This window comes from Schistocerca gregaria, chromosome 8 (assembly GCF_023897955.1).
Source record: "Schistocerca gregaria isolate iqSchGreg1 chromosome 8, iqSchGreg1.2, whole genome shotgun sequence".
NCBI lineage: Eukaryota > Metazoa > Arthropoda > Insecta > Orthoptera > Acrididae > Schistocerca > Schistocerca gregaria.
In genome coordinates this window covers 266,093,292-266,108,042 of record NC_064927.1, presented here as the reverse complement: position 1 = coordinate 266,108,042, position 14,751 = coordinate 266,093,292, and the positions used below count along the sequence as shown (strand labels likewise).

The window sequence follows — 14,751 nt, the reverse complement described above, 5'->3', positions numbered from 1 at the left end:
TACAAGATCAGATATACTGCATAGTTAAATGAATGATAACAACAATAAATAATAATAACAGAGAAATTTTAAGTTATATTCACTGCTTAGTTAAGTAAATAGCAGAGCCAACAAATAATTAAACAGAAAAATAACAATAAGTACACAAGACAGTAATAAAATCATTCACTGCATGATGTATATGGTTATACACTCCTGGAAATTGAAATAAGAACACCGTGAATTCATTGTCCCAGGAAGGGGAAACTTTATTGACACATTCCTGGGGTCAGATACATCACATGATCACACTGACAGAACCACAGGCACATAGACACAGGCAACAGAGCATGCACAATGTCGGCACTAGTACAGTGTATATCCACCTTTCGCAGCAATGCAGGCTGCTATTCTCCCATGGACACGATCGTAGAGATGCTGGATGTAGTCCTGTGGAACGGCTTGCCATGCCATTTCCACCTGGCGCCTCAGTTGGGCCAGCGTTCGTGCTGGACGTGCAGACCGCGTGTGACGAGGCTTCATCCAGTCCCAAACATGCTCAATGGGGGACAGATCCGGAGATCTTGCTGGCCAGGGTAGTTGACTTACACCTTCTAGAGCACGTTGGGTGGCACGGGATACATGCAGACGTGCATTGTCCTGTTGGAACAGCAAGTTCCCTTGCCAGTCTAGGAATGGTAGAACGATGGGTTCGATGACAGTTTGGATGTACCGTGCACTATTCAGTGTCCGCTCGACGATCACCAGAGGTGTACGGTCAGTGTAGGAGATCGCTCCCCACACCATGATGCCGGGTGTTGTGCCTGTGTGCCTCGGTCGTATGCAGTCCTGATTGTGGCGTTCACCTGCACGGCGCCAAACACGCATACGACCATCATTGGCACCAAGGCAGAAGCGACTCTCATCGCTGAAGACGACACGTCTCCATTCGTCCCTCCATTCACGCCTGTTGCGACACCACTGGAGGTGGGCTGCACGATGTTGGGGCGTGAGGGGAAGACGGCCTAACGGTGTGCGGGACCGTAGCCCAGCTTCATGTAGACGGTTGCGAATGGTCCTCGCTGATACCCCAGGAGCAACAGTGTCCCTAATTTGCTGGGAAGTCGCGGTGTGGTCCCCTACGGCACTGCGTAGGATCCTACGGTCTTGGCGTGCTTCTGTGCGTCGCTGCGGTCCGGTCCCAGGTAGACGGGCACGTGCACCTTCCGCCGACCACTGGTGACAACATCGATGTACTGTGGAGACCTCACGCCCCACGTGTTGAGCAATTTGGCGGTACATCCACCCGGCCTCTTGCATGCCCACTATACGCCCTCGCTCAAAGTCCGTCAACTGCACATACGGTTCACGTCCACGCTGTCGCGGCATGCTACCAGTGTTAAAGACTGCGATGTAGCTCCGTATGCCACGGCAAACTGGCTGACACTGACGGCGGCAGTGCACAAATGCTGCGCAGCTAGCGACATTCGACGGCCAACACCGCGGTTCCTGGTGTGTCCTGTGCCGTGCGTGTGATCATTGCTTGTACAGCCCTCTCGCAGTGTCCGGAGCAAGTATGGTGGGTCTGACACACCGGTGTCAATGTGTTCTTTTTTCCATTTCCAGGAGTGTATAATAAAGTATTTGTTTATTTATTGTTCATTCTCATAAGAAATGTGGGTCATTTTTTACAAACTCGAAGAACTCTTGAGCAGAGTAAAATGTATAGTACTATTGAAAGTGAATGCTCAAAATTTTCAAATGAAAAAATATAATGTTCCTATGGTACAAGTACTAGCAGAACTTCTCATCATTTTATCTTTGAATAACATCCCATTAGTGATAGTTAAAGCATAATATTGATTGCAGATGGCACTACATTCACAAAAGATGGAGACTCAAAAGGACTGGAATTAACTGTTTCTCTACATATCAGAGAGGATGGGACACATTTTTGGAAAACAAAAAAAAAAAAAAGATCTGCAATTGGAAACAGTACAACAAGCAAACCACATGCATACAGAATGTCACAGTCTCCTAAACTCAACAGTTATACTTGACATATATCAGTCATGTTACAAGAAGGGCAGTTGTCAATTGCACCAAAGCAGAAAACTTTTCCAAATTGACAGCTCAGCCTACCCCTTGTGGTCTCCCACCACCAATGTCATATGACAATTTTTTATAACTATCAGATTATATTTGTCTTAGCTTTTAGATTCAGTTTCGGAGGAAGTAGAAGATTACTGATATAAATGAGACAGGTAAAGGTTGCATCCATGTAATTTGCTTGAGAATAAGCTTTAGCACATTTCTAACTGGGATAAACTTTGAGACAGTAAATGCAGATATGTTGTACTGTAGCCCAATATATCCACACTACATATCATACAGCATAATAAGACAGCGGCTGCAGCCCATGTCTCATTCACAAGTTAATTAAGCTACAGAAGAAGATTCTCAGGCATATCATACTGTATGCACAAAATAAGTCAGTGCTTTTGCAGAGGGAGCCAGATGTGGAGATGTCAACAGAAGTCAGCTGCTGTTGCTTATTTCAGATAGGTGCCACACTTAGTTACCTAACAATACCGTTTTCAGAAGCATTTATATTAGCATTTTGTACTTCTGTTAAACTTATATAAAATCATTTAAGTGATTTTTACCACTGTATATCTTCTGTTCCTTCAGTTCTACACTAATGCATGTTTATAGCAGGAAAATTCTAGTAGAACGTAAATACTTTAGGAGTAAAGGAGACCACTAACCAAAAAGTAGAAGTGTTGAGTCACTGACAGGCACACACAAATGAGAAAGAGACCCTAGCTTTTGGGATGATCCTTCCTCAAACTAGAGTATCAACACATGTGTGAGCCCCTCCCCCCAACCACCCCCTACCCACACGCACATGTATGCAGTGCCTGTGTCCCTACATGGTGCCACCTGCCTGCACAATCCAGTGTCCAGCTGACACTATGTAGAGGCAAAGACTCAGGTGTATGTGTTTTGTGTATGTATTTGCGTTGTAGCTCAATAAAGAGTTCATTTTGAAGGCTAACAAGTTTTTCTTCTTTATTGTGTGTGTCTGTTGACAGCTCAATGCTTCCACTTTTTGGTGAGTGATCTCCTCTGCTCCTTAGGTATTTACTAATGTATGTATGTTGTATATGCTGCCTATCTTGTGAAGTTAGAGGCAGATATTGCTCTACGGAGACCCCAGCCCCCCTCCCTCCCTCTCCCACCTCCTTCATGAAGTGCCACATTTAATAATGTGTATAGTAAATTAACCCCTGGACAACTCTGCACAAATAAATATAGAGTGAAATATATTGATTATAGCCTCACTATATGTATTTGAACAATTCAATAACCGTTAAGAAGAAATATACTCCTTTAAAAGTTAGAAAAACAATATAAACCCTTATGTAATAAGATGTACGGCCACAACTGGCATGCAAAAATGCTTGAATCCTGCTAAGAATCATTGAATATAGCCAAAGGAATTGGATGATCAGAAGCCTATGCTTTTCCTCATGCTCTGGAGATATGAAGAGATCCTGCTGCTGGAAAGAGTCTCAAAATGGGTCAGGACTATGTAACACATTTTTTGTTCTTGCAGTTCTTGCCACGCAGGTTTTCATTAACATTGTTTTCTAGTGTAAATTAAGACTACTTATTGATTTTTGAGCAGTGGTCATTTTAAATGCCATCTTATTTGACTATGGTCACACTGTGGGTAACCAGCTTATGGTAGACTGTGTCTCCATGGCTTTGCAGACATCATTCATTGTATCGAGGGTGTTAAAAAAGTACCTTGATTTGGATAAAACTGCTGCAATCAATCAGGCATCATGGGAAACATTGCATTGGTGACAGAGGTTTTGGTCAACTATTGCAGGTTATAGTGACCTTTGACAGGGCACAGTACAGAAAATCACAAATTTACTGGTGGGCAGGCATACCATCTAAAACAATTTTGCTATGGGGTATGGAGGCAACTGTTCCATACAAGTACCTATATTTTTGACTTATCACAGGTCATACAGATTAGTGTGGTGCAGGAAAACTGCTATCTCAAACCATTCTCTATTAGATTTTATACCAGCTGAGCAGGATGGCTAGCAAACAGTGTTTCCCCAGTGGAAAGATACTGAATATTCACTCAGGATCTTAGAATTATTAAATAAACTTTATGACATTCCTTGGCACTCAGAAAATATACACTGATAAAACTTCCACACAATTAAAGATTAAATATATTATTCTCTAAGAACCAGAACACACAGAACCAAGTACCGGCAGAAATAACATTAATGTAAAACAGAATGATACAATCAAAAGGGACTATTAACATATTGTACAGTAAACAATATAGGTCATTACAACAGCAATCTCAGTGGTTCCTTGCCCGTAATATGAAGTTATTAAAGAAAATCTTAAACTGTTCACCTGATATTTTTGTCGTTAACTAATACCAATAGGTGACCACAAAAGGTGAACTTTGACCATCTTTATAGCAGTGCATTACAGGAAATAACAACATCATATAGCTTACAGTCTAAGAACAATATGCTGTCATCAACAAACAGCTATTGATCATTGCCATTTGGTTAACACTAAGTAAGAACAAAATGGTAAAATAGTCTCAAAACTTAAGCCCAGAAAATTCATGTACCACTACGACAGGACATCCAACTTGTAGTGCTTCAAGAATTTCGGCATAAATTCTAGAAACACTCGGCCTTCTACCATCTCGAACACATGATATTTTAGATGTGAGTGTGGGATAATAGAATCCTGTCTACTGTGCCACACATGTTTGTGTGTGGAGGTTTGAAGTTTGTCGTGAGAAGACTGTAGACATGGCGGTCGAACGGCACCGACAAGTACTTGTCGGTCGATCCATGGAAGCCGTAGTGGAAGAGCTAGGAAGAACTGTGGAATTTCTGGGTTATTCCATGTTAATCATATCAGCGACCATTGTTATAAATAACACAAACATTTGAGATTCAGAATTCTGAAAAAAAAACTATTATCTTGAACTTGCTGGAAGTAAGATGTATTTCATGATTTGTTTGTAATAGAGTTATGGTTGTTAAGCCAACTATTTTCTAAAATGTACTTAAATCTGTTTCTAGTGTGAGACGATAAGAGTGACTTACAAGAAGTCAAATGTTTATATGCAAAGTGTGAATTTTGTTCTTTATGAAGCTCAAATATACCGAAAGTTGTTGAAAAGTATTCTTTGAGTAGCTAATTATTTTGCAAGTAGAGAGTCTTAAAGGTTTCTGTACGTAGCATCATTCTTCGGAGAAGAAGTTCATAAAGACTCCAGAAACTGGCTATCCAGAGGAGAATATCGGCACTGTACACTAAGTAAGTCAACTCATACAAGAGTAGTGGGGAGGCTGCAATCCAACTTCACACATTCTTAGTCATCCAAATCATTAGAATGTGGTGACCGTGACAGGACAGGAGAAAATAGGAATTTTGAGACAAAAACGAGATGATAAGATATGTATTGCCATAGCAACCAAGCATAATGAGATGAAAGAATCATTCCAAGAAATTGAATTAAGCCCAAAGTATCAGATGGAGAAAATTTGTGAATGTAAAAAAAGAGAAGACGTAAGAAAGTCACAACGTTAAAAACCGGAGAGAAGATCTTGACATATTAGACTAAGAAGAGATACACTTAGAATGATTTGACCAAGAAGATCCAGTGCGGGGAGTATACAGCTCTCACACACATCACGGGGATGCAGATGTGGTAACCAACCTACATCCACAGCCATTCACTGGTACTGAGCTGCTGCCACATCCACCCACTTATGCAGCGAGAATTCTACACTGGGTGAGCCTGAGATAAAAACTTTATTACTCTAGTAAGAAGTGCTATAAAATACTGTGTGGTGAACTTTTACTGTGTAATTGGTATAACTGAAATTTCTATTAAATGCTCACAAGAGCTAAAGCCTATAAAAGCATGGACAGTATACAGCAAGTTGGAGAAACTTCAGAACCAGCCATGGCTATGAAAATTACCAAAGAAGGGCCTGACTGGTCTGAGTTAGTAAATCTACGGGTATTTCGGAAAGTAAAGATACACCGTACGCCAGAGGAAGAGAAGAGTTTTGGAGAGCAAGTTGGTAACACTGGTGTTAACCTTGAACTGTTAGCTTTCTTCTCGTGGCCATTCGGCAGTTGAGCGTTGCTTCTGGTTGGGGTAGGTCATGTTTAAAATGGCTGCACCAATTCAGAATCCCGCCAAATGCAAAGTGCACTCCGTCATACGTTTTCTTCATGCAAAAGGTCAGCGACCAGCGGATATTCACAAAGGAATTGTTTCTGTTTATGGGAACGTTATGAATTGATAAAATGTAACTAAATGGTGTTAGCATTTCGCTGAAGGTAGGACCGATGTTCATGATGAACAAAGCACAGTTTGGCCATCTGCGATCTCTGATGCCCTTCTTCAGAGAACAGAGGAAGCAATTCGTGCGAATAGATGTCTCACATAGAAAGAATTGCTTCAGATCATACCGGACGTGTCAATGGCAGCTCTTTATGACGTGACTATCAAGTTAGGGTACAGGAAATTGTGTGCACACTGCGTTCCAAAACTGTTAACAGAAGAACACAAAAAGAAATGGATGGGCCTTTCACTCAACTTCCTCACACGCTATGCTGAAGCAGGTGATGATATCCTTGATGACATTGTGACAAGTGACATGATGTGGGTTTATCACCATACACCTGAATCCAAGCAACAATCAATGCAATGGCGCCATTCGAATTCACCAAAAGTCAAGAAATGCAAAACGTCGATTTCAGTGAAGAAAATCATGGCTTCTGTTTTTTGGGACAGACAAGGCATTCTTCTGCTGGAATATATGCCTCTTGGAATGACAATTAATGCTGCTGCATATTGCCAGACTTTGAAACGTCTTCGAAGGGCAATTCAAAACAAACGCAGGGGAATGCTGAAAAGTGGAGTCCGCTTGCTTCATGACAACGCTCGGCCTCACACAGCACATGTAACCAAAGCACTACTCAAACAATTCAAATGGGATGTATTGGACCATCTGCCATACAGCCCGGACCTTGCGCCCACCGACTTCTATACCTTCCGTTACCTGAAGTCACATCTTGGTGGAAAATCATTCCACGATGATGAAGAGATCAAAGATGAAGTTGAAATGTGGTTCCAACAACAGGCGGCAACCTTCTATGACTGTGGGATACAGAAGCTTGTGCACTGACTTAACAAATGTTTGGATAACGGGGGTGATTATGTTGAAAAACAACAAATAATCCAGTTAATAAGATGTGACTGATGTTTTCTAAATAAATGTTCTATTTAAGGACTGTGAGCCATTGTATCTTTACTTTTCGAAATGCCCTCATAATTAAAGCTCAGAGTATACAATTAGGCTTGACGAATTCTCGATTAGAAGATCAAAGTCTTAAATTAGACTCAGTAAAATGTTCAAATGTGTGTGAAATCTTATGGGACTTAACTGATAAGGTCATCAGTCCCTAAGCTGACACACTACTTAACCTTAATTATCCCAAGGACAAACACACACACCCATGCCCGTGGGAGGACTCGAACCTCCGCCGGGATCATCCGCACAGTCCATGACTGCAGCGCCTTAGACCGCTCACTTGGCCTTAGAAAGGCGAGGAACGGGGCCGTGCGTTTCTTTGTTGCCTTTGCACAAAGACATTTGAAACAAGCAGATATGTTTTACAGATCAGAAATTTTAGTTCATTACTTATTGATAAAGGCAGGTGGGAAATATTTATTTTACTCTGTTCTTAACGATCTAAAAATTTTGCGGGTGCGGCGCACTCAGAAGATTATGTATATGGGTGCTCGAGACCCGGTGCATTTAGGTTCAAATGGCTCTGAGCACTATGGGACTTAACATCCGAGGTCATCAGTCCCATAGAACTTAAAACTACTTAAACCTAACTAACCTAAGGACATCACACACATCCATGCCCTAGGCAGAATTAGAAACTGCGACCGTAGCGCTCCCCCGGTTCTACACTGAGCGCCTAGAACCTCTCGACCACTGCCGCCGGCGCACATTTAGGTAGACGGAGCGCATGCCTACCGGTACCTCTAATTTTCATAAATGTGGAAATCTGAAACAATTACATAAACGAGCGATGATGTCTGTCATAAAATGACAACGGATTAATGAAATCTCTGGTTATCAAACAAGTAACAATTTTGCCAGCCCCCCCCCCCCCCCCTCAGCCCCATGGACCACCAGATACAGATAGCCGCACCGTAGGTGCAACCACAATGGAGGGGTATCTGTTAAGAGGATACACAAACGTGTGGTTCCTGAAGAAGGGCAGCAGCCTTTTCAGTAGTTGCAAGGGCAACAGTCTGGATGATCCACTGATCTGGCCTTGTAACACTAACCAAAATGGCCTTGCTGTTCTGGTACTGCAACGGCTGAAAGCAAGGGGAAACTACAGCCGTAATTTTTCCCGAGGGCATGCAGCTTTATTGTATGATTAAATGATGATGGCGTCCTCTTGCGTAAAATATTCCGGAGGATCTCCGGGCGGGGACTACTCAGGAGGACGTTGTTGCGTGGAATGTCAGATCTCTTAATAGGGCAGGTAGGTTAGAAAATTTAAAAAGGGAAATGGATAGGTTATAGTTATATATAGTGGGAATTAGTGAAGCTCGGTGGCAGGAGGAACAAGACGTTTGGTCAGGTGAACACAGGGTTATAAACACAAAATCAAATAGGAGTAATGCAGGAGTAGGTTTAATAATGAATAAAAAGATAGGAGTACAGGTAAGCTACTACAAACAGCATACTGAACGCATTATTGTGGCCAAGATAAACACGAAGCCCACGCCCTTTACAGTGGTACGAGTTTATATGCCAACTAGCTCTGCAGATGACGAAGAAATTGATGAAATGTATGATGAGAAAAAAGAAATTATTCAGGTAGTGAAGGGAGACGAAAATTTAATAGTCATGAGTGACTGGAATTCAAGAGTAGGAAAAGGGAGAGAAGGAAACATAGGTGAATATGGATTGGGGCTAAGAAATGAAAGAGGAAGCCGCCTGGTAGAATTTTGCGCAGAGCATAACTTAATCATAGCTAGCACTTGGTTTAAGAATCATGAAAGAAGGCTTATACAGGGAAGAACCCTGGAAATACTAGAAGGTTTCAGATAGATTATATAATGGTAAGACAGAGATTTAGGAACAAGGTTTTAAATTGTAAGACATTTCTAAGGGCAGATGTGGACTCTGACCACAATCTATTGGTTATGAACTGTAGATTAAAACTGAAGAAACAGCAAAGAAGTGGGAATTTAAGGAGATGGGACCTGGATAAACTGAAAGGACCAGGGGTTTTACAGAGTTTCAGGGAGAGCATAAGGGAACAATTGACAGGAATGGGGGAAAGAAATACAGTAGAAGAAGAATGGGTAGCTTTGAGGGATGAAATAGTGAATGTAGCAGAGGATCAAATAGGTAAAAAGACGAGGGCTAGTAGAAACCCTTGGGCAACAGAAGAAATATTGAATTTCATTGATGAAAGGAGAAAATATATATCGACAGGAAGTGCAAAATGGCTAAGCAGGGATTGCTAGAGGACAAATGTAAGGAAGTAGAGGCTCATCTCACTAGGGGTAAGATAGATACAGCCGACAGGAAAATTAAAGAGATCTTTGGAGAAAAGAGACCCACTTGTATGAATATCAAGAGCTCTGATGGAAACCCAGCACTAAGCAAAGAAGGGAAAGCAGAAAGGTGGTAGGAGTATATAGAGGGTCTATACAAGGTCGATGTACTTGAGGACAATATTATGGAAATGGAAGAGGATGTAGATGAAGAAAGACCTGAGTCGATACAAGGCCCCCGGAGTAGACAACATTCCATTAGAACTACTGACAGCCTTGGGAGAGCCAGTCCTGACAAAACTCTACCATCTGGTGAGCAAGATGTATGAGACAGACGAAATGCCCTTAGACTTCAAGAAGAATAGCTACGATGTTATTTGTGATGTGTGCGTGGACAACGTACTATTCGAAAGAGCACATTCTCGAGTTTTACATGGCTTCCGGTAGGTAGCAGCAGTGTGCTCCCGCTTCAGTTCTAGTTCAGATGGTTCAAATGGCTCTGAGCACTAAGGGACTTAACATCTGAGGTCATCAGTCACCTGTAACTTAGAACTACTTAAACCCAACCAACCTAAGGACATCACACACATCCATGCCCGAGGCAGGATTCGAACCTTCGACCGTAGCGTTCGCGCGGTTCCAGACTGAAGTGCCTAGAACGGCTCGGTCACACTGGCCGGCTCAGCTCTAGTAAAAATGGTGTCGCGACAGCAGAGAGCGTTTTGTGTTCTACGGTTTGCGCTGTGCGATCAGTAATAACTGCTCTGCGTGATTTTCGTACTAAACATGGTGTGGATCCTCCTTGGAGGATGGCATGAACAATTCCGAGAAACAGGTTGTTTGCGTAAAGGCAAATCGCTGGGCCGTTCGGGAATGTCTGACACAGAACGCAACCGCCACGGTTTCACAAGGACTCAGCAGAAATCTGTTCGCCGCATAGCTCGACAGCTAAACATGCCCTCGATGTCCGTCTAGCGTACGTTCCGTCGACGTTTACAAGTGAAACCATACAAAATTCAGCTACTGCGAGCTCTTCATGAAGATGACAAACAACAGCGTGTGTAGTTCTGTAATTTCGTTCTTGGTAAGATGGAGGATGACAGGTTTCTTCCAAGCTTAATATTTAGTGACGAGGCAAAATTTCATTTAAATGGGACGGTGAACCGTCATAATGTGAGAATATGGAGTACGGAACAATCATATGAAGTTATACAACATGAGAGGGACTCTCCAAAAGGTAATGTGGTTTGTGCAGTTTCATGGGGAAAGGTGTATGCTCCATTTTTCTTTGCCGAGAAGAGTGTTACAAGAAGCACATATCTCAATATGCTTGAGAACTTTCTTTTCCCATAGTTGGAGGATGATTCGAACGACTTCATTTGCCAACAGGATGGGGCACCGTCACACTGGCATCTGGAAGTGCGGGAATTTTGGAATCAAAGGATTACTGAACGATGGATCGGTCGCACTGGAACAAAAGATTCAGCCTTACATTACTGGCCTCCAAGGTCACCGGACAAGATTGTACGTGATTATTTCTCGTGGAAGTAAGTAAACAACTCTGCTTATGAGCCTCCTTAACCAATAACAACGAATGAACTGAGACATCACGTAATAACAACTGTGGAAGCTGTAACTCAAGACACGATCGCTGCAGTGTGGAAACAATTTGAATACCGCATTGACATATGCCGGGCATCTCAAGCGGGGAATACTGAACACCCATGAAAAGGTACGAAAAAAAACTTTTTGAGTTTCCTGCTCATCAAAAAGCAAAATTCATTGTATATGTTTATTAGTTACAGAAATATATACGTGTCAAATCGGATGATTCTTTTTGATACACCCTGTATTTTACACTTTTCTCTTAATCTAAAAGTTTTCTTTATGTAACTGACTGGCTTAACACTTCCTCGGAATTCGTTGAGGAGTATCCGCCTGCTTTGCATGTGACATAAATTTGAAATAGGAACCATAGAAGGCAGATACAGTTCCAAATTACCTTCGCTGTGAACTTTGTTTCTGGATTTATTTTTTAGATATGCCTAAGAAGGAAAAGTTTTTCGCACAGATATGTGTGCGAGACAGGTAATAAACTTGTTACCGCTTTATTTGATAGCGTCAGAAACTCCGCCTTTAAGGGGAACCATAAATTCATCGGTGACAAAGATTTATTTTCTGTAACTTAGTCACTGGAAGTTTCGAGTTCCTGCTCGCTTCAACTTACACTCCATGTGGATTCCAAAATTGTCTTTTCCAATCGACTGCGAATCTAGAGCAGGGAAATACTTTTTGAAATCTTTCCAAATCCCTTCATATCTTCTTCAATTTTATTCCTCACATTTTCGTCCGAAGTAATTTGAATTTCTATTGGGAAATCGTGAAGGGTATCGAAGCACTCAATTTGATCGGGATTTAGACAGATTCCCCAAACTGCGAGGCTTTTAATGAACGATTCATACGGTGTTGCACGTTACACGGCTTTGTGTTTGGTCCGTAAAGTAATAAATTTCATCTGTTCATTTTTTGACAAAATTTCTGTTAAAGAAGGTGCAGTCGGAAGCCAGACTTTCCCTAGGGTAAAGTGTACCTGGTGGGAGAAAGATATACATCATACACTATGAGAAAAATTCTGCTGTGATATAAACATCTTCCACCCGTGTTAGTCAATAAAAGCTTTTAAATACTTAGGTTAGTATTACAAATATTCTCTCATTAATAGAATGGTTGGATGATCATTAATGAAATTAACTATTTTTACTGCATTGCAAGATATACAGGTTTTCACAAACGCCCAATAATAAGTTGATTTACACTGAAGCGCCAAAGAAACTGGTATAGGCATGTGCATTCAAATACAGAGATACAGGCAGAATACGGCGCTGCGGTCGGCAACCCTTATATAAGATAACGAATGTCAAGGCGCAGTTGTTAGATGGGTTCCTGCTGCTACAATACAGGTTACCAAGATTTAAGTGAGTTTGGACGTGGTGTTACAGTCACCGCACGAGCGATGGGACACAGCATATCCGAGGTAGCGATGAAGTGGCGATTTTCCCATACGAACATTTCACCAGTGTTCCGTCAATATCAGGAATCCGGTAAAACATCACATTTCTGACATCGCTGCAGGCGGAAAAAGATCCAGCAACAACGAGACCAACGACGACTGAAGAAGTCAAAAAAAATGGTTCAAATGGCTCTGAGCACCATGGAACTCAACTGCTGTGGTCATCAGTCCCCTAGAACTTAGAACTACTTAAACCTAACTAACCTAAGGACATCACACACATCCATGTCCGAGGCAGGATTCGAACCTACGACCGTAGCAGTCGCACGGTTTCGGACTGCGCGCCTAGAACCGCGAGTGAAGAAAGTCGTTCAATGTGCTATCCTTCCGCAAACTGCTGCAGTTTTCAATGCAGGGCCATCAACAAGTGTGAGCGTGCGAACCATTCAACGAAACACCATCGATATGGGCTTTCGGAGCCGAAGACCCACTCGTGTACCCTTGATGACAGGACGACAGAAAGCTTTATGCCTCGCCTAGGACCGACAACACTGACAGTGGACTATAGATGACTGGAGACATGTTGCCTTGTCGGACGAGTCTCGTTTCAAATTGCATCGAGCGGTTGGGTGTGTATAGATATGAAGAAAACCTCATGAATACATGGACCTTACCAGGTAGGATTGACGGGGGACATCGAAAAAGTGCAGAAGTGCAGCTCGTTTCGTGTTATCGCACAATAGGGGTGAGAGTGTCACTGATATGATAAGCGAGTTGGGGTGGTAGTCACTGAAACAAAGGCGGTTTCCTTCGCGGCGAGATCTATTTAGGAAATTTCAATCACCAACTTCCTCTTGCGAATGCTAAAATTTTTTGTTGACACCGAGCTACGTAGGGAGAAATGATCATCATAACAAAATAAGAGAAATCAGAGCTCGAACGGAAAGATTTAGGTGTTCCTTTTTCCCACGCGCCTGTCGAGAATGGAATGGTAGAGAAGTAGTACGAAAATGGTTCGATGCACCCTCTCCCAGGCACTTAAGTGTGAATTGCAGAGTAACCATGTAGATGTAGATGTAGACCGTGCATGTCAGGAGGAGACTGTTCAAGCCGGTGGACGGTCTGTAATGGCGTGGGGCGTGTGTAGTTGGGGTGATATGGGATCCCTCATACGTCTAGATGCAACTCTGACAGGTGACGTTCGTAAGCATCCTGTCTGATCACATGCATCCATTCATGTCCATTGTGCATTCCGACGGAGTTGGGAAATTGCAGCAGGACAATGTCCATTATTGCTACAGAGTGGCTCCAGGAACACTTTTCTGAGTTTAAGCCCGCTGGCCACCAAACTCCCCAGACTTGAACATTATTCAGCATACCTGGGATGCCTTGTAGTGTGCTGTTCAGAAGAGATCTCCACTCCTTCGTACTCTTACGGATTTATGGACAGCTCTGCAGGAGTCATGGTGTCAGTTCCCTCCAGCACTATGTCAGACATTAGTCGAGTCCCGATACATCGTGTTGCAGCATTTCTGCGTACTTGGTGGGCCCTACGCTATATTAGGCAGGTGTGCCAGTTTCTTTTGCTCTTCAGTGTATATTGCTGCGGCAGAGGGCGCTCGAAGTACCGAGCTGCTAGAGACAATGCTCAGTGGATGTGCTCCATAATGCCCACCGCATGCTGCACTATCACAATCGGCGTCCAACCGAAACTTGCAATTCTGTTGCTGTGACGCCAATGGGGAGATATCAATAAGTGTTACCACAAATAGTGCTCATCGTGTGTTTCATGTAAGGCTCAATGTCAAAGGAGAACGTCAGTTTGTTTCCCGTTATAAGAAACTAATTCGATAGAGCGGTCCCAAAATAGTTTAGTGTGATAACGGTTTCAGCGATATGTATTAACAAGAACAGTAGAACATGAAGAATAACCAGTACTCCAGCACCGACTGAGCAGCACTGCTGCAAGGCGGTAGTAATCAGTGCAGGCCAAGGCGGTGATCTTGTTACTGGAGTACTGGCTATCCTTCGTATTTTACAACGAAATAATAAGCAATCACTTGCGTAAAAGAAATTTTATTTCTTTACCAGATTC

At 42.5% G+C, this 14,751-nt stretch overlaps 1 protein-coding gene across 1 annotated transcript in view; it reads right to left on the bottom strand.

Moving 5' to 3' along the window:
- Positions 1–14,751, bottom strand: part of LOC126284372 (calcium uptake protein 1 homolog, mitochondrial) — a 613,419-nt gene that overhangs the window by 433,776 nt on the left and 164,892 nt on the right. The window lies entirely within an intron of this gene.